This window comes from Columba livia, chromosome 1 (assembly GCF_036013475.1).
Source record: "Columba livia isolate bColLiv1 breed racing homer chromosome 1, bColLiv1.pat.W.v2, whole genome shotgun sequence".
NCBI classification, from domain to species: Eukaryota; Metazoa; Chordata; class Aves; order Columbiformes; family Columbidae; genus Columba; species Columba livia.
In genome coordinates, this window is record NC_088602.1 from 134,093,666 (window position 1) to 134,118,607 (window position 24,942).

A 24,942-nucleotide genomic window follows, 5' to 3' on the forward strand; every position below is an offset into this window, starting at 1 on the left:
TCTTTAAAGTTTGCGCTGCATTTCATCTTCTCTGTGGGAGTTTTAGGACGCATCCAGTGTTTGATCCCCACCGTGCAACTTTGCTTCTAGTTAATTAACAGATCCCCATTACACTCTCTCATCTGCAAGCACATGGGAGGCCTATCAGGAGGTAATTCAAGGCCAATCTGAGTGATGGCAGAAATTAGAGAAAACGGTTGTTTTAGGGTTCTAATGTTCAGGGAATAAAGCTTTTCCTTTGCAGAGGTACCTGGTAAATTTGGGCTTGTTTTGTGGTATCATTTTAAGTTTCTAAGTGATCTCCTTTGCAATCAGGTCTCTTAAGGAGTTTGGTTCTTTTAGGAGGTGTATGTGGGAAGGCAGTTTATTTGTTTTGCTGCTGCTTTGCTGTGCTGGCAGCCTGCATGGTGCACAGTTTTGAGGGCCAGTTGAAACGAAACTGCAGTGTTATTAGCAAGATGTTTTCACCTTCCATTCATTCCCAGCTTCCCTGTTCCCACCAAGCCTATTATACAGGTTACAAGTGTCTTATGGCAACTTTTTTAGTGTTGAGTAAAACCACCACAGGCCTCCCAGCTGCAGAGCTTTGTCAGGCTTTCAGCTAAATACTGCATCTCTCAGGAGTGCAACCTTCTGTCGACTTTGAATGTCTGGAGTTGTCTGATACTTCCCCCGCTTCATTCCTCTTCCCCACCCTATGAGCAATGACCCCCTTTAACTAATGAATTAGGAACTGCTCCTGTAGTCGCAATTCTCAGTTCAGTACTTGGCAATGAGAATCAAACCAGGGCTATTTAGTGCAGCGTTAAATGGCCCACCACATTAGCCCCCTGGCATGCTAAGCTATTAGGTTGTTTTACTGTTGTTAAAGTTACATTTGTTAGGTGGAGTTGCTGCTCCAACAAAAACTTGGTAATGTGAGGAAGAGGCAGGCAGCCCTGTGTCTTGTGAACGCGTTGTGCGGCTACAGGAGACCAAAGTTACCCCCTCTCTCCACAAGCCTATTACAGAGGAAAGTTTCCAGCTTTGTTGCAATTGAGCGGTCTTGATTGACCATTACAGTGTGGCAGGGAGTAGTCAAATTGTTAGTTGTTGCTTACCTGTTCCTCAGTCAGCTCTTGGCTGGGCCTTGGCAAGGTGGTGTGCTCTGGCAGGGAGCCTCCAGCACTTCGGGAGTTCAAGGTATTATCAAATTTTGCAGCCCATCTCCTCAGCATCACAGGCTGTTGGTGGCTTCTGAGCTCCTCACCACATTTCAAGGGAAGAGCAGCAAGTGGGGTCTTTCTCCGTTTGCAGATGTTGTGCTGATGTGAAGACCTCTGAGCAGCTGTGGCTGCACAGCATCCCTCCAGAAGCTCCTTTGGCCTGTACATGGTCAGAAAATGTACCTCAAGAAATTTGTCTTTCTCAGAAGTGCTCCAGAAGTCCTTCACAACAGGCTGTCACAAACAGCGATTCACCACTTTCTGCTACAAGTGAAAAAGGGGTATTATTCTGATCTTGCTATCAGGGCCATTTTGAAGATCCTGGGCACAGTTCCAGTAGCTGCAGAGGATGTGTATCACACTGGGAGGTTGGATTCACCCTTGGCCATGAACTTAATGTACAAGTGCGGAAGACAAATTAAAAGGTATATGCACCTTTGGTTCAGTACAGTGTGCTTGACTTTCCAGTGTTCATTTAGGGTCTTTGTCTAAAAGTAGTATTACTTCTCTTCTTATTTAAGGAGCTTGCTGTGTTGTACTCTGAAAAAATACCTCATTAAAATCTTTACATATATGCATATAAAAAATGGCATATGGAAAGAAAAACAAAACAAAACAACACAAACCAACAACACCACAAACAAAACACAGAAAGGGCAGCAAAGGGAATGATTTAGTATTTAAGCCTTGAGTACCAGTTTGAGTCATGACAGGGTCAGCAAAGCCTTCCATGTCCCCGATTTCCCTCCAGCTCACTGAAGGTCTTTTGGACAAGAGGCAAAGGAGTGACGTGTTTTTGCTCCAGTTAGGCTCTTATTGTATCTTATTGTTCTGTGGAGCAAGGTCTAGGTGCAGGAGTTTGATCAGCTCGCCCAAGTGAAGTCTTTTTTTTTTTTTTTTTGTCCTTTTTTTTTCCCCCTACTCATGTTGCAGCAATTTGCATCCTGTCTTTCTGCAGCAGCAATACTTTTCTGTTGGCTGGATACAAAGATATTCTAAAGTGCAGACTGATTCTTTGGGGCAGGAGGGGGGATTGATGCACCAGTGCGAAGTCTCATTGTTTTATCTGTTTTAAGCATAATGAAATGGGCAGCGCATTCACAGTCAAGGCACCCTGTTGCTGACGTGACTGGGGTAGACAGGGTCCTCAGCTGCTAAGCAGGGCTGCTTGGATGTGCCACAGGGTTTCAGAGAGAATCCCCATGTAAGGGGAAACGTGTGCCAGTATTGTAGGGTGCTTGTGCCAGCCAGCTTGCAGGGTTGATTTGGCATTTGGCGTATTGGTAGTGGCTGCCAGTGTGTGTGGTGGAAGAGAAGGGAATAGACAAGAAAAACTCATAGAGGTTTAAAATAAAAATGTAAAATTATTTGCTCTGTGCCATATGGGCTCCAATATTTTGACAAAACTAAGGCCAAAATTAATCATGCCAGGTTAGAGTTTTCGTTCAAAAACATATGTGTAACTGTCCCCCCTGAGTGTGTATTTGAGTTACCGTTTTCATACAGAAAAACCTTAACCTTTTTCAGTTTCTTTTTCTTTGCTCCACTACCAGTTGCTCTGCTCAGATGAACTTTTCCTATTGTGTGAAAGTTTAAAATAGTTTTTACTTGTTTTGGTAGTTTCTTAGTTAACTGTCAAAGATTCTGTGGATTTGCTGTTTCAGATTTTCTTTGGAGAAGCTTTTCTTTTTCTTTTTATGGAACTAAATGAATTTTAACAAAAGTTGTCTTGGGTCCAGGCTGGACTGTTTGATCAAAAAGAAAGGGGGAAGGGATGAGAGGATGAGCAAGAAGGAGTAGCCAGGACCACTAGTAATGGTTGGAGAAATATTATATGAAAAGTAGAAGTTCATCATGCCAATCCTGCTTGTGCTGACTGAGATGCTATCCCCACTGCACCTGTAGCATAGGGATTTTCAAATCTGGAATTTAAGTTGAGAAACAGGCAACATGGCAAATCTGTGTATTTTAATTTGTAAAGGAACCATTCTGAATATCTGCAGTAATATGACCTTCTGCACAACGTAAACCATCTAATTTTTTCACTATGATTTTTTTCATCAAGCACACAGCATCTTTTTATACCATATCATATTATTCAGGATTACCCTGTATTAGATCATGATTGAACAAGTTTGATTACGTACTGAAGCACAACACTGTTCTCCACTAGTTCTTGTTGTGGGCACTTTACTTCACCACTAAAAATGCAATAGGCAGTCTAGTTTAATCCACTTCAAAAGCAAACCTGAACCATACAAAGGCACTCCTGAAAAGGAATAAGGGTGAGTGTGGAGTGGAGCTGTTCTGCATTAGTTTTTCAGGGTTGGTTCATTATGTACACAAGTCCACAGGATGACATCAAATCTTGGAAGATCCAGTTTTTATAGAGTTCAGGTGTGATTGAATTGGGTATTTTTGTTCATCCTACTATAGAGATATGAGATGGATATGAAATTCAAATATAGATCTCTATCTTTTTAAAGTTTGGAAATGTTCAGAGGCAGGATTTAGGCAATCTTTAATTCATGTGAATGTAAGCAATACTAGGACTATCCGAGGACAGTAAATACATCTTTATCTGTGATTGATCTCAAGATCAGCCTATCTATTATCATAAAGCCCCTCCTTTGAGAGGAGGAGGTGGGTGGAAATTTGAAAGAACAAATTTCAGCAACTGGTTTCCTTTCACTTTTAAAACCAAATAGTGAGAGAAGCATAAAAGAGCCCCAGTTTGGATGATAACGAAACACTGCTTTGAAGTTCTAACTAAATTGCATTTCTTGTTCTCTGCTGTCGCCTGTAAGACTCAAAAAAATTGGACAAGCGATGATTAGTATATAATAATGTATGTTCAAATAGCTCATGGTATATGAAAACAAAAATTCAAAAGGCCAATATACTGAACAGTTAAAATATGTTTAAGGGGCAATAGGGGGGAACCTTCACAAAAACAATATGCTGATTGCAACCGGCTACCCTGCTGAGTCAAATCTTAAATAAATTATACATACATAGCTGTACTGGAGCTGAAAAATGAAGCAGTTTAAAATGTTCCTGGTTCTGTGCTTTAGGCAAAGCCTATATCCACTTTGTGTCCTTAATGCATCAGATGTGTGCTATGTCGGTTTGGGTACCCTGCCACAAAAACTGGGCAGTACCTGGTGCTTCAGAGGCCAGTGGAAAAATCCAGCTTTGTGCTAGATCATATACAGAAGAGTGCGAGTGATAAACAATCTCTTGATAAGGAATCCCTTTCTCTCAACTGTAACCCACTCTGCTAATCCACTTCACCCACTTGTAAGAAATCCCAATGAAGTACTGAAACATTGCATGTTTGGGTGGAGGTTTTTTCCACAGAAACAAATTTATGCATCCAAAAATTCAGTTTCTAAGCAGCTGAAGTTCTTCAGAAATTTGGGTTAAATCTGATAAGTAATTTCAGCCAAAATAAACATGAAAATAAAATTCTGAACATCAAAATGATTCATTTCAATGCATATGAAACAAAGCATTTTGACTTCTTGGGATTTCCAAGGAGACTCGGTAACTACAGAGCGTAGCATTGAGGACTGCTCAGAGGCATGTAGGAGATCAGTGTTCATATCCTCTTTCTTCCTAAATTGAAGAAAGGTCTTGAATGTAGTTTTTCCTCTTCTCATATTCCATTTTTAGTCTGTATATAGATACACTCATGCATACATGTTCATGGAGGGACAAACAGAATAATTCTATAGGTTTGTGAGCAGGCTGATCCCTGTGAAAAACTGGCAACTGGGATCCGCTCCCTATCCCAAGGAAAATATAAGTGCTTATGCAGAGCTTCAGCTGGAGTGACTGATGAGTAGATCCTGATGTGTCAGTGGTTAGGGCAGATACTAGGATATGGTGCATACAGAGATCCTTGCTCCTAATCATGTCTAATTTAAATTCAGATCCTCCTGATCTTGGCAAATACTTTAATCCCTATGACATAATGGTAAGGAGAGTTTGGCAGCAGCATCTTGTGAGGAGTATTTACTTCTAAACTGTGGGCAGCACCTTCTTTTTCCCATCAAAAGTATTCTTAAGCCACAGTTATTTGTACAACTCCACTTTCAGCAGTAGAAACTAAGACTTGGGCTAAGCAGGTAGAAATAACTCAGAAAAATTTAATGAACATTAACAGACTTTGCTCAGATTTTTTTACTTTCTTGGGATCAACTGATACTTCCTAAACATCAGCTGTCCAAAACCTGCATTAAACAAATAAACAAAGAAAATTTTATGTACTGCTCAGGAGAAGGGCAAGAAGATGTGAGCAAAGGATGCTGCTACTCTAAATCTGAGCACACTGTAATGAAACTCTTACTGTTCTTCCGAAGTTTCAGAGTTAAGTCATCACGAATAAGAGCCAAATTTGGCCCTTCCTTTTGGCATAGTAGTGATTGCTTGCTGTCTTTTTATTGGTTTTATTTGCTGGAATAGATACTATTTGAACTTACTTTAAAAAGTTTATTTTGGCATTACTTAGGCACAAACAGAGGCTAATGTATCTAGCTTTCAGATAGCTTATTACCATACAAATACTCTGTAGATAAATTATATTAAAAAGAAAAAAACAAAACTATTTCAGCTTCTGACTCATTCTAAAGGGAGACTTAGAACTAAGTAGTCAAAATTGCTTTGGTTGTGCATAGCACCATTAAAAGCCTTGTCCACTAATTGAGTGTAGCGGCTCCAGTGAAACAGCCTTGCCCCCTCATTATGTGATCTTGCAAGTGCTGTTTGTCATTGTCGCTTGCTGGTCTCAATCTAACTGTACTGCTGGTGCAAATTAATGGTAATTCATTATGACATGCCGTGTCCTTCCAGTAGAACAACAATATGGATCTCATACCACCCCCGCCCTTCTCCTGTTTCCTCCCCACACCTCTTAGAGCCTTTTCCCGCTTCAAGATATCACCCCTGATTTAGCCTTCCAGCTCCTGGTAACTAACTGGTGTATCAGGGCGTATTGTGGCTCCACTGATGGACAGCACCTCCTGCTCTTCTGGTGGCATGTTATAGGGAGACGAGTCTAACCAAAGGCGGTGCTGATGGAGGACTTGTGCTTCAGGGAAAAGCTGTGCGTGCATTTGGGTATGATCATCCACTGCTGTCTGCAGCTGGAGAACCCTACCGACCGCGTGCTTCAGCAAGCAGGAAAGACCAGTGGGTAACACTTCAAATAAAAGTTAGCTGATATATGTGGAGTTTTATTATCTGACTACTGTACTTAAACGCTTGGTTATTATTAATTTCTTAAATTTTTACTTCTGTCCTGACTGCTAGAAATGGCCTTAAGAAAGGAACTAATGTTCCCAACTCGCGTTGGGAACTCAGAACTCAAGACATCCATGCCTGCCTTTTCCCTGGATTTCTTGTCACTTTACAACAGGCACTTATGGTCTCCTTAATAATAATCTCTACTTCTCGTCTTTTGGTTATGCTGTCCTTTTAAATTAAAAACTGTTTTGAGGGTTGTCTCTTGCTTTTGTGTGTATAGAGAGGTTCCTGCAAGGGAGCCCTGATTTCAGCTGGGGCTTCTGTCACAGATTTCTCAGCTGGTGGAAGTTGGCAGAGTGCCACTTAAGTCATTGAGTGTATGCGAAGGGTCTGTGGCATATTATTGTTGTTATTTGAGGTGCTGGAAAGAGGTGTCTTCAGCTAGTGTGATCTTAGCCCACATCTTAGAGAATTAATGTTCAGTTCTCAAAGGTTTGCAGTCTTTTCTCACTTCAGGTATTTTCATTTAAAATGAAAATGAACTTTTTTTATTTTTATTTTTAACATAAAAATTGAACATTTTTGTTTTGAAATATCAGTTTTTAAAGAAAATATTTCTACTTCTGGTGGGAGAAATTGTGGAAGTTATTTTCTGAAGGTAATGTTTTAAGTAGTTTTTTCCCGTAAAAATCGACCAACTGTAATTTCTCAATTAAAAAAAAAACCAAACAAACAAAACCAAAACATTTTGGGCAGGAGACAAGAAAATAAGGGAATTTCAGATCAAACCTTAGATTCCACATGCTCCACCCTGCTCCCCACCCAACCCCCAAAAAAAACCAAAAAACCAGAAGAATCCAGAACTGATTAAAATTATGGCTCCAGGTTCATCCACAGTAACGTTAGCCAAACATTAGGCACTTTTCTGAGATCACTAGATTTTGAACATTGTCATCTGAGCCTGCCTTTGTAGTCAGCACAGAAAGATGCTTTTCAGCAAAAATGCTTGAGCCACCATTAGGCCTTTCTGACTTGTCTGTCCATCTCTGCGGGGGGGATCCTGGGCTGTGTTCTTAACCCCTGCAGCTGAATTTAAGTTGGGTCATCACTTGCCAATAGGTCACTGACTCTGGAATTATTATTATATTTTTTTTTATTGATACCAAAAGGTCCACAGGATGATCTATTGGCATTGAAATATAATGTAGACCCATTTACAACGCTATTCATCAGTAATGAGGTTAATACCATTACCCGCCTTCCACAGATGAGAAACCTGAATCAAGGGAAATGACTTGGCAGAGGTCAGCCAGAAAAGATGTATATCCACCCACACCCCACCCCCAGTCTTGTGGTATTTATTAAGAGAGAGCAAAAGCAAGGTTTTCTTTAAGGTTAAGTCCTGGAGTCATGTTTTTCATGTGTTAAACTTTCCGATGAATTAGTTCTTTCCCCAGTGGATTCAAAGCTTGAAGATGTGATTTCTAACAGTTCAAAGCCAAGTAAATAATCTTCTACAACAGTTCATGTATAAAATGTCACTGTGCCTTATCACTCATGGTGTGATTTGGGGGTTTTGAAGTATGCCTGACAACAGCACTTCCAGAATCTACTGCATCCGAAGATATCTCTCATGGTTGCTATCTCATGGCCTATTTCATGTTTAAGTGTAAATATTTTGGAGGCAGTGTCCCTGTGGATGTATCATCGAATAGGAGGAGGTTGGGAGGTCTGACCGTGGAGAGGAAGGGTCAGTTGCCTTCTTCATGTTCCACACTGCGCTAACTGGCAGCACCAGCACCAGGTTAACTGGTTTAGTGTGAGCCTGGGGATCTCTGCGCTATGTTGGAATAACTTCTCAGGCATACAGTGTACATAAAACTGGTGCTACAGCCAAAATGTCTGTTATAGATGCTTCAGAATCAATACTAGCGGTAAGGATGAATACTGTATCATTTTGGGAAACTAAATAAATCTTAATTTTACTGCTTCAGAAGGTCAGAATTGTTAAGATATTTAAGACTTTACCAAGCATCACCTTTCTGATGAAAGCAACAGCAAAGATCCTAACTGATTTCATTACTGCAGAATCAGGCTTCAGGTGTTGCAGGGCACTTGCATACTCAATGCAAAGAACTTTTGAGTTCTTTGAACTGGAGAAAAATATCTTTAATTTAGATTATATGTAATCATTTTTATTAGAACTTTAACTTAGTTAAGTATAATCAGGTAGCTATTGTATAATTTAAATGGCTGATGATTGTTATTTGATAATAACAACTTATATAGTGCTGTATATCCTGAAGGGATCCCAGAGGACTTTAAAGACTCGACTATAGAATACACAACAGAGTAAACATTAATTACAATTACACCGTTACTAGAAAATATGAGGATGTTAAAAATCTGGCAGTCTGTGGCTTGCTTCTGCTCTTGTTTGAATTCATTTGGTTTGAGCCAAGCTCACTCAGAGTGTAAATGGATTATTACTGGTTCTGCCATATCTGATTTAAGAAATTTTCTGTACAAGTATTGCAGTGAGAGCAGAGGAGTGTAGAGAAGGGTGTAAATGCCATTCTGAGGTTGCCTGCAAAATCAGCTCCACTCATGCATGTCGCTCAAGTGGGGTGTTATTTTTTAACTTCGAGCCACTTGAATTCATCCCCCTCTTCTCTGGGTGGTGGTTGTACTGTGTTAGGCTCTGTGAGGCTGGTTCCTTGTTAGATGGGAGGAGGCTAAACACATTTACTTTCGAATGTCACATGCCTACAACATGAGAGTGGGAAATCATATAGTGCTTCGTACAACCTGTTCTTTTTTTCTTTTTTTTTTTTTTTTTTTTAATTTTTATATGAAGTTCAAAATATTTTAAACTTCAACCTTGTTATTGTTATTCTTGGGTTATCAGTGTTAACACCTCACTGAAGGGTGAACAGAGAAGTTTATTCCTTTTGAGCTACTCCTCCAGTCTTTTGTTGGTTCAAGTTGAAATTTCTTCACCAAAAGGGCTGTCAGGCATTGGAACAGGGTGCGCAGGGAGTGCATGAGTCACCATCCCTGGACGTGTTTAAAAGACACGTAGATTTGATGCTTAGGGACATGGTTTAGTGGTGGGCTTGGTAGTGTTAGATGATTGAGTCCAACAGTTGACCTTAATGGTCTTTTCCAACCTAAATGATTCTCTGATTCCAAGTGTCCAGCTCTGTACTTTTGTTCCTTAAATGCATATTGGCAATGCTGAAGAAAAAGATGAAAGCTTGAGAGGTGCTCAAGTGTTCTTCTGTAGCATTTCAGATAGCAGTACCGTGAAACCGCAGGTGGGAACTGGAAATCCCACAGCAGCAGGAACTTCAGGGACAAGTTGCATGAAGACAGTCCCGGCCTTTGAGAGTTTGCTACCTAGGACCTGAAAAACAGAAAAATGTGTATCCCAGGGTTGTTTGGTAGTGGAATCACTGAAGTGAGTTGGACTACTTCAGAGTAAACTCTTGCTGACCACAAAAACAGAACCAGAAACCCAGATGCTATTTTTGTGGATTGTTAATGTAGGTGGTGCACTTTGTGTTGCTTCTTTTCCAAGGTGTAATAAATTAGAGCCTAATTTTGGAAGGATTTCCAGAACCACCTTGAAATAGTTTTGAATGATGAAGTTTTTCCAGCTATTGAGACAACTTGTTTGCACATAAAGATATACTGCTATTAAACATACATTTGGGGCTGTCTGAGAGGGTTATGTAAATTACTTTTTTATACTGGTTTGCAAGAGTTCTTGCTCATTGAGATGGTTTTCAGTTTCTGAAAATATTAATTTTCCCTGACTCTTGGACACAGCATGTGAAAACATGCTGATTCAAATACTTTTTTCTTAAAATCATAGTTCTTTCTCAGTCTCAGAGCCTTTCTTTAGTTTTCATATTAACACTCTTAATCGCTGTGTGAAAGTTGTCTGCTGATACTGTCATGTTTTTCAGATTTGTAATGAAGCATGAGGGATTTTTACATTTTGTGGTGAAAGTTTTGCATGGGTCTTACTGTAAACCTTTCACAATGTCTTAATTTTTTTTATTTTTGGGAGAGGAAAGAAAGGGAAATGGTAACTTACAGGCAAGTTTTCTGCTCCATTTCCTCTATGCAGCAGATGATAATTCTCAAGTAGAAATGCTGTTATGCCCAAGACATGGAGCTCTGATTTTTGGTCAGAAGTACATGCACTGATGGCCTATTTACTAACCTGTGATAGATTTAATACAGTTAAAAGCCTAATGTCTAAGGAAAGGTGAGCAAACATGCTCAAATAAATACCCTGGTGGAACCTTCTGAAGTTCCCTCCCACAGCATTTTGGATCACATCTTTCTGATCATACTGCATCCGACCACTGGAAATCGGAACACACTGTAGCTCCAGGGAAATGCTATGAAATGTTGTTTCTTTCTGAAACTGCGTTTAAGAATAGGTTGACATAAAATGATAGTAATAATGGTGCTTGTGATCATTAGACCTCGGAATAAGATCGGTGTCTTTGCAGTCATCAGTGATACAAAAACCAATAGAAGAATGCCAAGTTAGTGTTTTGTGTGTCATGCTGTGTTTGTAGTGCTGCTATAAATGCTCATATATGAAACACAAATGCACCTTTCATATGGGAGGGTTTAGCTCTCTGCTTACTGCTCCACAGCATGGTAGGAACTGTTCCCTCTTGTTCTTGTTGCCTTATGCTTTCAAAAGTCTGGATAGATCCTGCAAGAAAATAATCCAGCCAAGCACATCATCATCTCTGCAGAGAACTCAGTATTCTCCCTTAGTGGGCCTTTGTAAAATTATTTTATCTTTCATAAACTTACTTAAAGAAAAAACAACAACAACAACAACAAACCAACAACCAAAACAAAACAAAAAACCCAAAACACCACCTCCCCACCCCACCCCCCAAAACAACAACCAACCAACCAAAAACACCCCAAACAAAAATATGTGGTTTTTTTTAAATGGTCTGATTACCAGTTGGAATACAGGAACTGAACTTGCAGTTATTAATCTAATTCTACTTGTGGGAGCAGGAACTAGATAGAACATATTTCACTTATTTAAACATAAATCTCTACAATTTGAGCTTAAATAGATTTCCTTGGGTTATTAGTAGTAGCCTTCCCTGTGCCTGTAGGCCAGATACTAAAAAGTGAAAAAATGTGTGGATGTGGGTGATGGAGATGTCACAAAATGTGACTAGCTTTGTTGCAGGTATCATTAGAAATGGGTGGATTTTGTGGACTAAACATGGAAATGAAAGGGAGACTAGGGGGAATATTTTTTTATTTGTAATAAAACTAGATTATGTTTGAGTAATTTGAAATCCCAGTGGTAAGGACTTAGGTACAGTGTGATAATTGCAGTGATTTTAGAAGGAAGTAAGAAGTAAATAAGAGGTAAGAAAGATTAGCTCAAGTAAGAGCTTTGATTTTTATTAAGGTTTGTGTTTTTAGAACAGAGGCAGTGTGTACATGGCATACGGAATGGCAATGCATTAGTGAAAGTAGGTGTCTGAAAGAAACTGGTCTGTTTGTGGGAGCATAAAACTGTTGAAAAGAAACCGCTACTTTCACACTGTCATATACAAAATTCACAATGAGCCTAGCAGTGAAGTGTAGAGAACAGTCTCAGCTGTTCATCCAAGAAAAACAGTGTGTGTGTCCTAGTATAAATGGCTCTGGGTTTAGGCTTTGTAGTGTTTGGTATCAGTCTGTAAGACTCAAGGAGAGATGATCTAAACGAGAACCTGAAGGGCCTGGGCTTTTGTTATGAAAAGCTTTTTCAAAACACTTTTACAAAACACCTTTAAAATGTAGAAGAAAAATGTTAGAACTAATCTCAAGTGGAAAATAATTGAGAATTATTATTTCTTCAAACTTTATAAGGCATCTGCTTTGTATGTTTGTAGCATACAGAAAATATAAATAATAGCTGATTAGTAGTCTTGACTGGAGCTCTCTGTTTTCTGCCCATATTGGACAAATCTCCTACTGATGGATCAATCATTTAATCAATCTACTAACGTGGCCTTCAGCACTATAGTATCTGAGTGCCTCCCAGTGTTGGAACGCTCAATAATGCTTGGTTTTTCTCCAGTTACTCTATACTCTTTAATTTGATTTTGTTCTTAGTTACACTCATGTAAATCTAAAACTATTCCATTGATTTTGATGGAGCAAGCCAGGATTTATGAGCCTGAAGAGCAGAACCTAACCCTCCTCTTGCAATTCCCTAGCTATTCTTAAATTGTGCTAATAATATTTCTTGGAATTATTAATCTGCCCTCTCATTTATTCTCCCTGTTCCTGCTGCATTTTTTTAAAAATTTCTGCTGCTTTGAGTATGATCCAAAGTCCACTGAAATTGCTGTCAGACTTTCTATCTATTTCAGCTGACTGTGGCTCAGTTTCCCACTTGCTCCTCTCTCTCAATTTTTCCCCTCTACAGACCCTGAGGGTTCCTGTGTGAGTTTCTGTCCATCTCAGCACAAACTTCTGATTAAAGTTACATATATTCCTACAGTTCTGTGAATAAGCACCTTGTTTTACTGGGATCCTAGTCCTCATCTTTTCCTTAATACCTGTTGCTTCCCTCAATTTAGTTTTCCTGTAATGAGATCCCCCACTCCTCCTCATGCCGCAGGACTTGTGCTCAGGTTCAGCATCTCGTATTTTAGGGAGAGCTTTTCTGGGCCTGACCTCGGTTTTGTGAAAAGTGGAGAAACCTTGCTTATTTCCCTAAGATTTTTGCTCAGGAATCAAACATTGTAGTGAATATTAAAAAGGTTTTGAACGAGATAATTGTGGCCCTTCCTTTGATGTATTTTTTTTCTTCTTCTTTTCTTTCCCTTCCCTGCCTTCAGTGTTGGAAACAGAAGAAAATAAAAAGAAAAGAAGTTTAGCATTTAAACTGGGAGACTTATCAGGTAAGAGGTGTGTTTTCTTACTTGCTGGTGAGGTGTTTCTGAAAGCGCTGATGTGAATTAGCAGCGGGTTGGCTCGGCTCTCGGGGATCAGGACTTGCACAGTCAGGTTGAGTTCCCTGTTCCTTTTACAGCATTTCTGTGTAACCGCGGGTACATGTTTCCCTTCCGCGGTTCCTCACCTGCGATGGGGGCAGAACTGATTCCCCGCTGCAGGAGGGTGGCTTGAGGAGAAATACCATGAAGGCTGGGAAATAAATAAACTATTATAATAGGTGGCAGCGCATGTGAGCTACTTGGACAAAGCTGTTGTGTGGGCAGCTGGGCTGGTGTTTGCATTATTTCGAGAGATGTTTTCCTGAGGTACTTGTGTGATATCTGTAACTTCACTGCACTCTCCTCCTTGAAGACTCATTTAGTTACTTCAGTCTCGTTTCCTGTTCTACATGGCTTTTAGTTGCGATGGGAGTGAAATACACTATAATCAAGAAGCAACACTTGCTTTCATATGAGAACTGCGCTGAGAGCACAATAACAACTTAGGAAAGCCACACACCCCTCATTAGGAGCTGTCTTTGCAAACTGCAGTTACCTAAGGGCTCACCTGAGGTACATCTGGGGACAAAAGCCTTTTCTTGGGAACAAAAGCCACAGCCAGACTGCCAGATTTCAAACCTTCCTCTAAAGCTTGAAGAACTGGAGGTTTGTTGTTTTTTTTTTTCAGAGGAAGAGCTCGAAGAATTTTAAGCATAATATTCTTTAACCTTGTTCTTGGAAAAAGTTGTACCATTTCCAAAACACTCAGCCTGAGGCAGTCATGCATCATAGATAGATCAGCTGAAATGGCAAAATATTGGCAGGGTATGAACAACTGCAGGTAGTTGTTTAATCGCTTGTGTCAAGTAATCTTAATAACAGGTGTAGCTACTGATCCAATCAATTATATAAATTGCCCTGCTGTCTTTCCTGGGTTCTTACTGAGGCAAAGCTATTGATAAATAAGATGTGCCTGAGTGAGACTTCAATGACTCTGCCCTAAAAGACGGAGTTACTCAAACCGGGAGTAACTGATGTATTTCTGCTTCTCTGCCTTTTCTTCATAGCACACTCCAGAAAGAATCCTTGATTCCCACCCCACAAATTTGTGAGAATACATTTGAATTCTTAATATTTGGAGGTCCAGAAGACGTAAATAATACCAAAATGAGTATTGCACTGTTTGAAATTCCCTGCTGGGTCCACGTGTCATTTTTGTCTGGCGTAGGAATAATAAGCTCTGTGGGGTAACAAGTGCCTCCTTTACTCATCCACATAGTGCTCAGCATAGAGGAGTTGTGCTGCTTTTTGAAGGGGGCTTCTAGCACCACATAACATGAGAAATACATAACTCCTGTGACTGAGAGCTTGCAGGCACATAGAGCAAGCTTGGCTCAAACTCAGAGGTCAAAAGAAGTTCGTGGCTGATAAGAGAATAAATCATTTTCTAATCTGAAATAATTTGGTCTCTAGCACTTATGAGGAAACTCGTCAGTACAAACTGAATGGCAACACTGTAAAAATAGATTCTTAGTTGCAAAACTTTTGGTCTGAGAATTAAGTATTTGTGTTTTCACTGTGTATGTTACTAACAGACCCCTGACAAAATGTACATGAAGATGATTAGGGATGTGTTGTTTGGTTTGAAAGAATGTATTTTCTGGGTTTGGATAGTGGTGTGATTGGGTTTTTTTGTGTGTGTGGTTTTGTTGTAGGTTTTGTTTGTTTGTTTGTTTGTTTTGTTGTTTTTGTGTTTTGTTTTGTTTTGTTTTTTTAATTTGCAAGTGCTTTCTTGGTTTCTTGAAATTTTCAAAACCATATAATGGCATCTGTTTTTTGCTGAAAAGTTAGATCATCTCTAACCAAACCAATGGAATGCATTAGGCTGTCTCCCTATGTGTGCTGGGTCATATGTTTAATATTAAAGCTCAGTTTCTGTGCTTTGTAATAACAGTTTAGTTGTCTGCTATGAACTGGTAGTTAAAGTGTGGCAGACTTCAGATAATTCTTCAGGCTCAGCGTCAGTTTCCACTGCCTTTTGTCAGGATACATTAAACTCTCAAATTTATAAATTATCTTTTGATGTGCTCCTTTTGATTTCCATAGATGTGCCCTTCTACATAATAGGAATAGAGAGCGATTTCTTGTTATAGTTCCTTTGCATATAAACATGATGTTACTATAGACCCTGATCAAATTTGGAATACAAGTGTAAGTAAGAATAGAAAGACATGGATTCTGCTACGAAGATTTTTTCAGCTAAAGTGGTAACAAGTGATATGGAAAAGGTGGAAAAGGCAACTGTCAAATACAACATGTTCATGTATATACAAATATATGTATGACATATATACCCTTGTTTATCTCTGCTGTTTAATTTAACATTAAAAAAAAATGACAGTAGAAAGATTAGTCTATAAAAAGGTTTGAGCCATGTGGCAGAACTTGTCTTACTGATGCAAATGAAAAGCAGCCAGAGATTGAAAGAGGGGGGATGTTGGTATCTTTCCTGAATAGGTTGTCTTGAAGTCATTAAAAACAAATTATTCAACCTTTTCCTCAGTAAAGTATAATTTTTTTAATGACTTTTCCCTCTATATGATTTTAATGAGAAAGAAGTGGTTATTGGTCCTCCATGCAGATGTGGTAAAGCACATTAAGTGTGCAGTCTGCAATTTGGAAACCCATTGTAGGCTGGAGAGTGTAGCTCTATGAAAAAATGAAAAGGGTTGTCTGAGGTTGTATGCTCGCCTCAGATTTTCTTCTTTTTCTGATTTGGTAAGTTATATAAATGTCCTCAGGCACTATAATGCCATTTTCTGTTGCAGATATGGTTTTGGTCAACCTGAGAATCTGAGTCTGTTTGTGTGGTGACAGTGGGAAGTGGGTTGGGAGGAACTGCTATTTAATGTATTACTTCCCCTCCAAAAAGGTCTCAAAATGAAACCAACTGCTAAATCGGTAATCTGCAAGCTCACAATATTTGCATGCATTTTTGAATGTGGCTGTAAGAGGGAGGAAGCCCCTGTTCTTGCACATCATTTGTTTTCTGTGTCATATTGAACTTTGAGATCTGAATCTTCTGTTTGCATGGATGGCTTTAGTTTTGTTTTGTGCTAGTTTTTGTAAAAATCCATGGCTGAGGCTTGTCTTCAAGAGTGGCTTGTTAGTGGATACCTCTGTGTGATTGATCATTAGACCTATCAGGTCTAAAGAGTATCCTATTTGCATCAAATAAGTAAGTCCACATCATATTGTGATTTTTATTGGAGTGTTCATATGCAAGGGTGCTTACTGTTATGTCTTTATGGGTTTCAACTGCAAGAACTGTTGCCTAAGAAGGAGTTAGGATGATTTTATAGCACTGAAGAGACTTAGGATAAGGTTCTTTCTCGACTCTTTATTTTACACCCACCAGTGTGGTACATCCATGAAAATGAGACCAAATGGGAAATGGTAAGAAGCTGAGTGCACCAGAAAACATGTCCTTTCACGTGTCCCATTCTGACAAGCAGAAACTATTGCTTTGTGTCTCTCTTTTTTTTTAACCAAAAAAAAAGTTTCACTGCAACCTAGACCAGATGTTTTAAAGCAATCTTGATGGATTTGGTTATCTCATTAGGTGGGATGGGTGGCAATCTCTTGCCTATATATGATGAGCAATGAAAATTATGTGACTTTAAAAGCAGTGTTGCTGGGTCTGCTGAGGACATTGGGAGTGAGAAGGTGGCCCTAGGAGAAATGTTGTAAACCTAAAAATGCCTTGGGTCAATCTGCTTGGGATCTGAAACTGTATTACGGTGGCTTATCTGCTTGTTTTTGATTTCTTCTTACAAATGAGCAAATTTCATATGTGGGTGGCTGGAATCTTTTTACCTCTTTAGGTCAGAGTACTCCTGGTAATTTTTCTGCTAATGATTTTGCTTGCTCTTTAGAAACACATTTTTTAAAACAAGAAGTTCCCCTAATTACAAAGCATTGCTAAGTTGCCCTTGAAGGCAAGTGATTCCTCTGCCTTCCTCTTGTGAACAAGTTATTTTTTATGTGTGGCCTGCACATGGGTACACGTAGTGATAGGTGCATGATTTTCTTTCTGAAAACCAGATACTGGGAATAAGTGAATCAGTAGTTAAAAGCTCATTCATGCTTCTCTGTGGGAAGTCCTGTTGCTGTTTCCAGTTCTGGTCTGCAGGATCTCAGCAGCCATGGTGTATCTGGTTAGGGGCTGAGGGCAGCTGAGGGACAGGGTTTCTGAAAAGATTTGCCTTTCTTTGGCTTTGAGGCTTAAGTGTGGGTGTTAAGATTTTCATTTTCTGAAAGAGGAAATGTTCTTTATTTGGAGAAAAAAAGAAGAGTCAAGAGCTTTATCTGGCTTTCCAGCCTTCCTTGTGTGTTTTAGTAATGTTGCTTTCTGCTGGGAGGTGTTGGTCCAGTGTACCTGGAAACAATGTGCACCTGGGTTGTTTTTCAGAGGTGATGAGTAAGTCTCCTTCTGAAGCTGACATGGTGCGTGGGCACCTCAGAACCTGTGAAAATCAACTAGTGAACACTTTTTGTCGTTTTCCTTAACTAACTCACAAGTTAGTTAAAATTGCAGCAAATGTCAGCTCCATGGAGCTGCTAAGCTTCACTGAAATATACTGCGTCAATGCAGTGGACAAATCCTGCTTTCTGTCTTTGGCCAATATTGTAGTCATTTACAAAACTCCAGGAAGTTTTTGTCTCGTTTTTCTGCTTCCAGTCAGATACCTGTTCAACGAAGGAAAGAGACAACTTCATTTACCAAATTCAGTTCTGAAGTGTAAGTAGCACTTGTAGTGTTTGCTCATGTGAAAAATTGTGGGTTTTGATTTCTAGAGTTTTAATCACTTTAAAGAAAAAGATGTTAAACACAATAATTTAACTGTGTGAATAAGTAATTACATATAAATATGGAATGATTTAATCAAGCAAATTGACTTCCTCAGTGCAAGGATGTGGGAATGCAGATGCGCACGCTTGGTGGTGGCGTGGTGGTGATGGAAAGAAATGACCAAACCGAGCTGGACCCCCCTGTTGCCATGGGGCAGGTGAAACCTGTCGTGCCCCGGGCTTGTAGCTGCAGCCATGGGTGCGGGTGTGTGTTTGCTCTATCGTTTCTCCGGAAGCAGGACTTCAGGTTTCAGTGCCTACGCTTCGTGGATCAAAGCAAATTTTGACTGTGGCTTCCTCTGAGAGGAAACAAGATCTACCAGAAAGTTACCTGGATGATTTGTGTTGGTTATCTGCCACATAAACTCACCACAGGGTAGCTCACAGCTGTTATACCATTTCCTGATGTGGCACACGGAACATCCCAGGTTGAGCACGAGAGAAAAGAGCACAGGGAAATATGGGGCATGAGCTTACAAAATAATTTCCAGTCAGGAGACTTGATATCAAGTGAAACATCAATAAAAGAGATTTCAGAACAGCTTTCTTTTGTTGCTGCAAGCACAATTATAAGCTTTCCAGTTGGTCTGACCCATAATTCTGAAATGCTGTCGCCAGTATCATTAGCAAGCTGAGTGTTGCTAACTTACTCAAATGCACAGCAGAGTTCTGGCTCTTCAGTGCCTGGACCAACTCCCAATATTAGGAACGGGAGTCAAACGGCCATCCTTTTTCCTGTGCAAACACACACCCTGCCATTAGCAGTCTGAAGGCAATTTTAATAAAATACATATCCCTGCTGAGCTGGTCTCAGAAGATAAATAAGCGATGTAGAAAAGAAGCTTTTGTTTAAAAGTAATTATTTAAACTATGCATTACAGGTAATTTTCCTTTACCAGTAAAGTAAATGCTATCAGAATTTCAATAATAGCTTTGTGTTACTTATCTAGATAACATGATATTGTCATTTCCAGGAGCTTAAAATGCTGTTTTATTTTCATTTGTGTCAAATATAAGGGTAAATGAGACCTGAATATATATATATAAAACCCTGTGTGTTTTGTATAATTTTCTGAAAGCAGTATTTTGTTTTCAACCTTTTATAGTAATATAACAACCTAATGATAGTTTCATAAAGTGTAAACTTAGAACAGTAGGGTGAGGAGCATCATCTTATTTTTTGTTTGTGTAAACATGCTGCATTTCACATCTGACAGAAAACACTGTTCTTTGAAGAGGTTTGTCAATAATAACTATAACAGCATGGCAACTTTATAATGTTTGTGCAGACATGTACCCTTCTGTAGCTCAGAAAAAGCAGAGATGTCATTTTTACCCAAGAGATTTTTCACTTTCATAAATTAAATCAAAAAACTTAGCCTCTATGTTTCTTCCTCTCAGTGTTATTTCTACAGTGTAAACCTCTCTAATCCTCACAGTGTAGTTTGTTATAAGGAAGACATGGAAGTTTTCTTTTTTTCTTGGAGAAGTTACTTCTCTGTATAGGGACTTTAACCGAGAGGATGGGCATTTTGCTACAATGAAAATTTTTATTACTATTATTTCTACTGTAGATATTGGTGTCTTTTCTTCTTCAGTTATAGATGAAGGGAGGGTTGCTGATTTGAGAGTTGACAGCCCGAAGCCCTGCTTGCGCAGCTGATCCCATGTGGGGGTTGTCCCCCGTGATGCTTGGCTGCAGCCTCTGTTTCTAGCCAAGAGCCCCATGGCATGCTTGGCTGCAAGGACCTATGGCACGAAGGGTACCCAAATGCATTAAGGGCAGTTTTCAATCCAAATTTAGGCCTAAATTCTGCCTAATTCCCTAATCTAGTGTTTTGTTTTTTTTTTTATTGGGTGTCTCTAGGCCTTTAGAAATGCCTAGCCAGTTGAAAGTGGTGGCCCAGGGATTAGGTGGATTTTTAGATAATTTACATCTGGACATAGTCTTTCTGCGCTGGAGTTTGCAATTATCCAAAATGGAGAAAATAGCATTTCCCTACTTCAGAGAAGATTTGTGAGGATCAATGTGTTTGAGATTGTGACAGTAGGATATATCTGTAACTTACATAGGTAATAGATCAACTTAAATACTTTTAATAAAAGTGGGCACAATAATTCATTGCTCTGTCACAGGAATATTGTGACGCTTAGTGTTTGTGATCTATGTGAAAGAGGTTGAGATCTTTTGATTAAAATGTGATATTGATATAACTGCGTGAATTATGAGCCTGCCTGCTTGCACACTGAATTTACTTCTTGACCTAGCCAGGCTGAGGTTTTAATCTGTGGTCTATGAAAGTTGTTTCACCCCCTCCAGAAAGTTTTGCCCATTTGAGGCCATGCCGACCCTCGTTCGGCTTTCTCCCGTTTCTGCTGTTTGGGTGGTGGGCAGAGCAGGCAGCCGATGCCAGGCAGGGGTCTTCTGCCGAAGAGCGCGGCCGATAGCAAGGTAGCGTCGCGACTTGGAGCCGGCAGGCAGAAATCAAAATGCCACCCTTTGGCAGCGGAAAGAGCTGAAGATTTGTCTCCAGCAAGTGACAGGTGCCAAGGTACTGTCGACTGTTTTCTAATTTTAGTGGGAAGGCTGGCAGGGATCTTACCTAGACAGACAAGCGTTGTTTCTTCCTGGGCCGATCTGCTGCCACGCGTCCTGTTCCAAGTTGCTCGGCTCGGTGCCTCCCTGGCGTTTGGGAGCTGGTGTGCTGGTGGGAGGGAGAGGGGAAACCCCTACCCTTTTCTCAGAAGGCTTGTGAAACTTCTGAGCCTGCTTCAAGACAGTAAAACTCATACCTTGTACGAGCTGTCTGAAAAGAAGCGTTTGTAGGAATGTTATTAGTAACGTGGCAATTGATTTACGAAGCCTGTCTGAAGTGCCTGTGGTGGTACATGTGGTTGCATGCATATGAGAAGCTCCTGCGTGTCCTCTCACCTGGTGACTTGGATGCAGTTCCAGTACAGAAGCAGAAGTGGTTAGGGGAGTCCACCAAAGGGCAAAGAGAGCGTGTCTTCCCCCCTCCAAAGTGACTGGGGCTTGTGTGATCATTACACAGCATGTTCTGTCAAATTGCCCTGGTTTTGACTTTTGATTTTGGAAATAAGCGTCTAGGGAAAGGTATGAATGAATCTGAAATAGTTTTCTTTCTCCTCCTTTCCTTCATTCACAAGTCACCTTCACAGCTTAGAGATGATGCATCCACCTCTTTGCCACTTGCAGAATGGTGTGATATTCACGGTGTCGCTAGAAACTTCTGTAGTAGGGAGCTGGTTGGCCATTTCCAGGATGGGCTTCATTGGCACTCTTAACTAACTCTTTCAGTGGTCTCAGAGCCCTTTAGAAAGGTCAATATGGTTCAGTCTACCTATTTTGCCTGTGGAAAACTCAAGGTACGAGGGAGAGACTGCAGAAGATTTCACCAGCAGAGCCAGGGTTGCTCAAAGTCGCCTTCTGGCGTGTGGTTTGGTGATGCGTGTACCCATACCTGCTGCTGGAGGCTGCTGGAAGAAAGGGGCAGCCCCACTCCGATGACCTTCTGCACTGGCGGTGCACCCCTGCAGTTCCCCTTCACCTGGCATGGGGCTCTTCTGTCCCACCATGAGCCCAACCACAAAGCTAAGCTGTCAGAAAAGTGACTTTGGGCAACAGTATGAAGCATTTTCTGCTGGTTTAGCTCACTGAACTGGTTCCTTGTGAGCTCAGACAAATGCCAACAAGGCACTGCTTTTGTACAGTCTTTAAACAGCAGACGTAAAGTGATCAGTTGCATTTTGAAAATATCTGTAAAGACACTACAGGTAATAGGGTAGATGTACTTTTCTTCAAATAGCCCGTATTCAGATATAATCTCTAATCTAAGAGAGCCTATTGCTTTTATTAATGTGCTTTTCATTCTTATAACAATGATACGTCCAGTATTTAGCTGGAGTTGGACCAAGGGTTGGACTGGATGATCTCTGAGGTCTTTTCCAACCCAGTCGATTCTGTGATTCTGTGTGATTCTGGGCATTATTACATAAATAATAACTAGGAATACCCTTTTGTCAAATGTGACTGGAGATGGACAATACAGAATAATTGATATTTATCACATATTTCAAAGGTCATTTTCACCATCTTCACTAAAAGCTATACTTGCTCCAAGCATATCTTGTTTGATGGAGGATAAGTTCTGCTGTTTTGAGAGCGGTAGTTTTTATTTATAATTGTGAATGTGTTTAGCCACATGAGGCTGTCAATCAGTGAGACGAAAGCCCAGTAGGATTATTTCTGTAAGTGGCCAATTTCCCCCACCCTTTCCCTCCAAATCAAGGACAGATGAAAGGTCATTATTAAAACAGTGATTTCCACACCCCCCCCCAAATTGTAAGTAACAGTTTGCAAGTGTTTTTTACGAAGATGTCAAAACTGCATTTTATCTTGGGGAAAGGGGAGAGGAAGAAAATTATAAGTTCTTGAAAAATGTTGGCAATTTTCCAAATGGTTGTGTTGAAATTTATTTTAATTATTGTACTTGTGTCAGTTCCTAGCTGGGGTAAAAGGGGGGGGAATAATTCAGTACAGTATTAAGCAGCTATAGATTAAACAATTAATGGTGAACCTCTGTATCCTATTAGTATATTTGAATTCATTATTTCAACAAATTGTTTTATGAGCCAGTGACTAGTGGATTTAACCATTTATTTTGTAGTCAAAACAGAACAGAAGAATAATTGTCTTGCTGAAGCACCTCTCTATGGGTATGAATCTATCCAAGGAATTAACCTGAGACAGTCAAACACTGCAGAATGTAATTAGGAAGTTATTTTATCCCAAGAGTTTGGTTTTCTTATGTGCGGTCAAGGAACTCGCTGTCTGGGAGGGTTTTGGGAACTGTGTGGTGATCATTGCAACAGCTACCAGCCCTAAGAGTGCTGGGAACTTTGGCACAATCAGCCTTTGCCTGGAAAATATCTCAGTTGGCATTGCATGTGGTATGCTTCGCTTGAATATGTGTTAACCACTCTCGAGTCAGAAATAACACTTCTTGACTGATCATGGCACTTAGATAATCACCAAAGTAAATACTTCCATGAGCAATCTGTGGGCTTAATTTTGTGTGTAAGATCTAGTAACAATGACCAAATAAAAAGATTTTCTTAGGAAGTATGGTACCATAGGGCAAATTATCTAAGGATGCAAGGATGTCACCGGTATTTCTCTTTGCAGTTCACATTTGAAGTATGCGTAGACCCTCACGATACCCTCAAGGAATTTAGGACAGCTGTATCTTCATAAATATTATTTATGTGAAATATTTTCTTTTCAAATTAGGCATGAAACCAAGATGCTGTCTTTTTATGTCATTAGGTAACACATTTATCTTGATAAAGAAGGTAAAATGGGTAGTATTCTAATCTCAATAGCTTCTGATTTTCCATTTAGTGTTTTTTCTGTGGTAGTGCGATTTCCTTTTTGCCTTGAAGAATCCTGTGCCTTTCTAACATGCGATAAAATGTGTGTCATCTTCCACCACCACAAGGGACGTGTAATCGGATACTTACTCTATCACGATGATGTGAGTGGTACAAGTAACACAGGGTGACTTCAGGCAGCTTTGCACTGCTGTGCAGTTAATCCACAAATTTGACAATGCGCAAGGCCTATGAATCAGGTAGAGTTGACCATTTAAAGGCTGCACAGTGAAGTGAGTCATTTCTGGGTGTGCTTTATGTCTGCTAAAGTCATCTCCAAGAAAGGTCCCATGTTTGATATGTATGTAGTTTTGATGACCATTTTTTGCCATTTCCTTTCATTCTCCTGTGCTAACCTATTGTGAGTTTTAAATTTAAGTGACGAGCTTTCTTCTCATTTTATTTTATTTTATTTTATTTTATTTTATTTTATTTTATTTTATTTTATTTTATTTTATTTTATTTTATTTTATTTTATTTTTATTTTTTAATGTGAGCAGATGAGCAGAAGATGATGGTGTCACCCTCCTTACAAAATTTTAGGTTTGCTTAGAGAATGGACTGTTGTTTGTGGTTGTAGTTTGGCTTTTTTTACCTCTGAAGTATGTAAATACTTCTTCGGTAATCATTTTAAATTATAGGCAAGATGCTGAAGCAACATCCTAAGTGTCTGTGGTGGTTGGTGGAACAGACAGTATTCTGCTGCACTTCTGCTGCCTACTGTTCTCTTACTTTCTACTTCTGGGTGAGTCACGTAAATATCTAGCGCCAAGCTGTAGGAATAAGAGTGTAGCATGAGATAACTATTCCCAGGATTTCTCCAAAACATCAAGGGTGTTGATGTTGCATACATGTGTTGCTGTGAGCTGTTTATCGTTGGGTGCATTGCTGGGGAGGAGGGGTAGCAGCAGAGGTGTTGCTCAGGCTGCTTCTGAAGAAGCGTGCTCTGTTGTCCTCTTCTACTTTGGTAGGATGGATTCACTAAAAATAAGGTGTGTGTTTGGCCTAGGTCTTCTGAACTGGATTTACTTGTCTACCTCTTTTAAAATGGCAGAATGGAATTAGGGGGATGTGGAAAGGGAGAAGGTTTGGATGCCATCTGAGAAAAACATTTCAGGGGTACTAATTTTCCATTGTACACA

General features: G+C 39.9%; 1 protein-coding gene across 35 annotated transcripts in view; it reads left to right on the forward strand.

The window, feature by feature from the left end:
- The window catches only part of SOX5 (SRY-box transcription factor 5), a 732,238-nt gene that overhangs the window by 259,344 nt on the left and 447,952 nt on the right, over positions 1–24,942 (forward strand). For 21 of the 35 annotated variants that reach the window (XM_065031395.1, XM_065031443.1, XM_065031348.1 and 18 more), the window contains one exon: positions 13,343–13,405. The exons of the other annotated variants lie outside the window; for them this stretch is intronic. The gene's annotated coding sequence lies outside the window, so the exon portion shown is untranslated. The remainder of the gene's footprint in view (positions 1–13,342; positions 13,406–24,942) is intronic. 35 annotated transcript variants of the gene reach the window in all.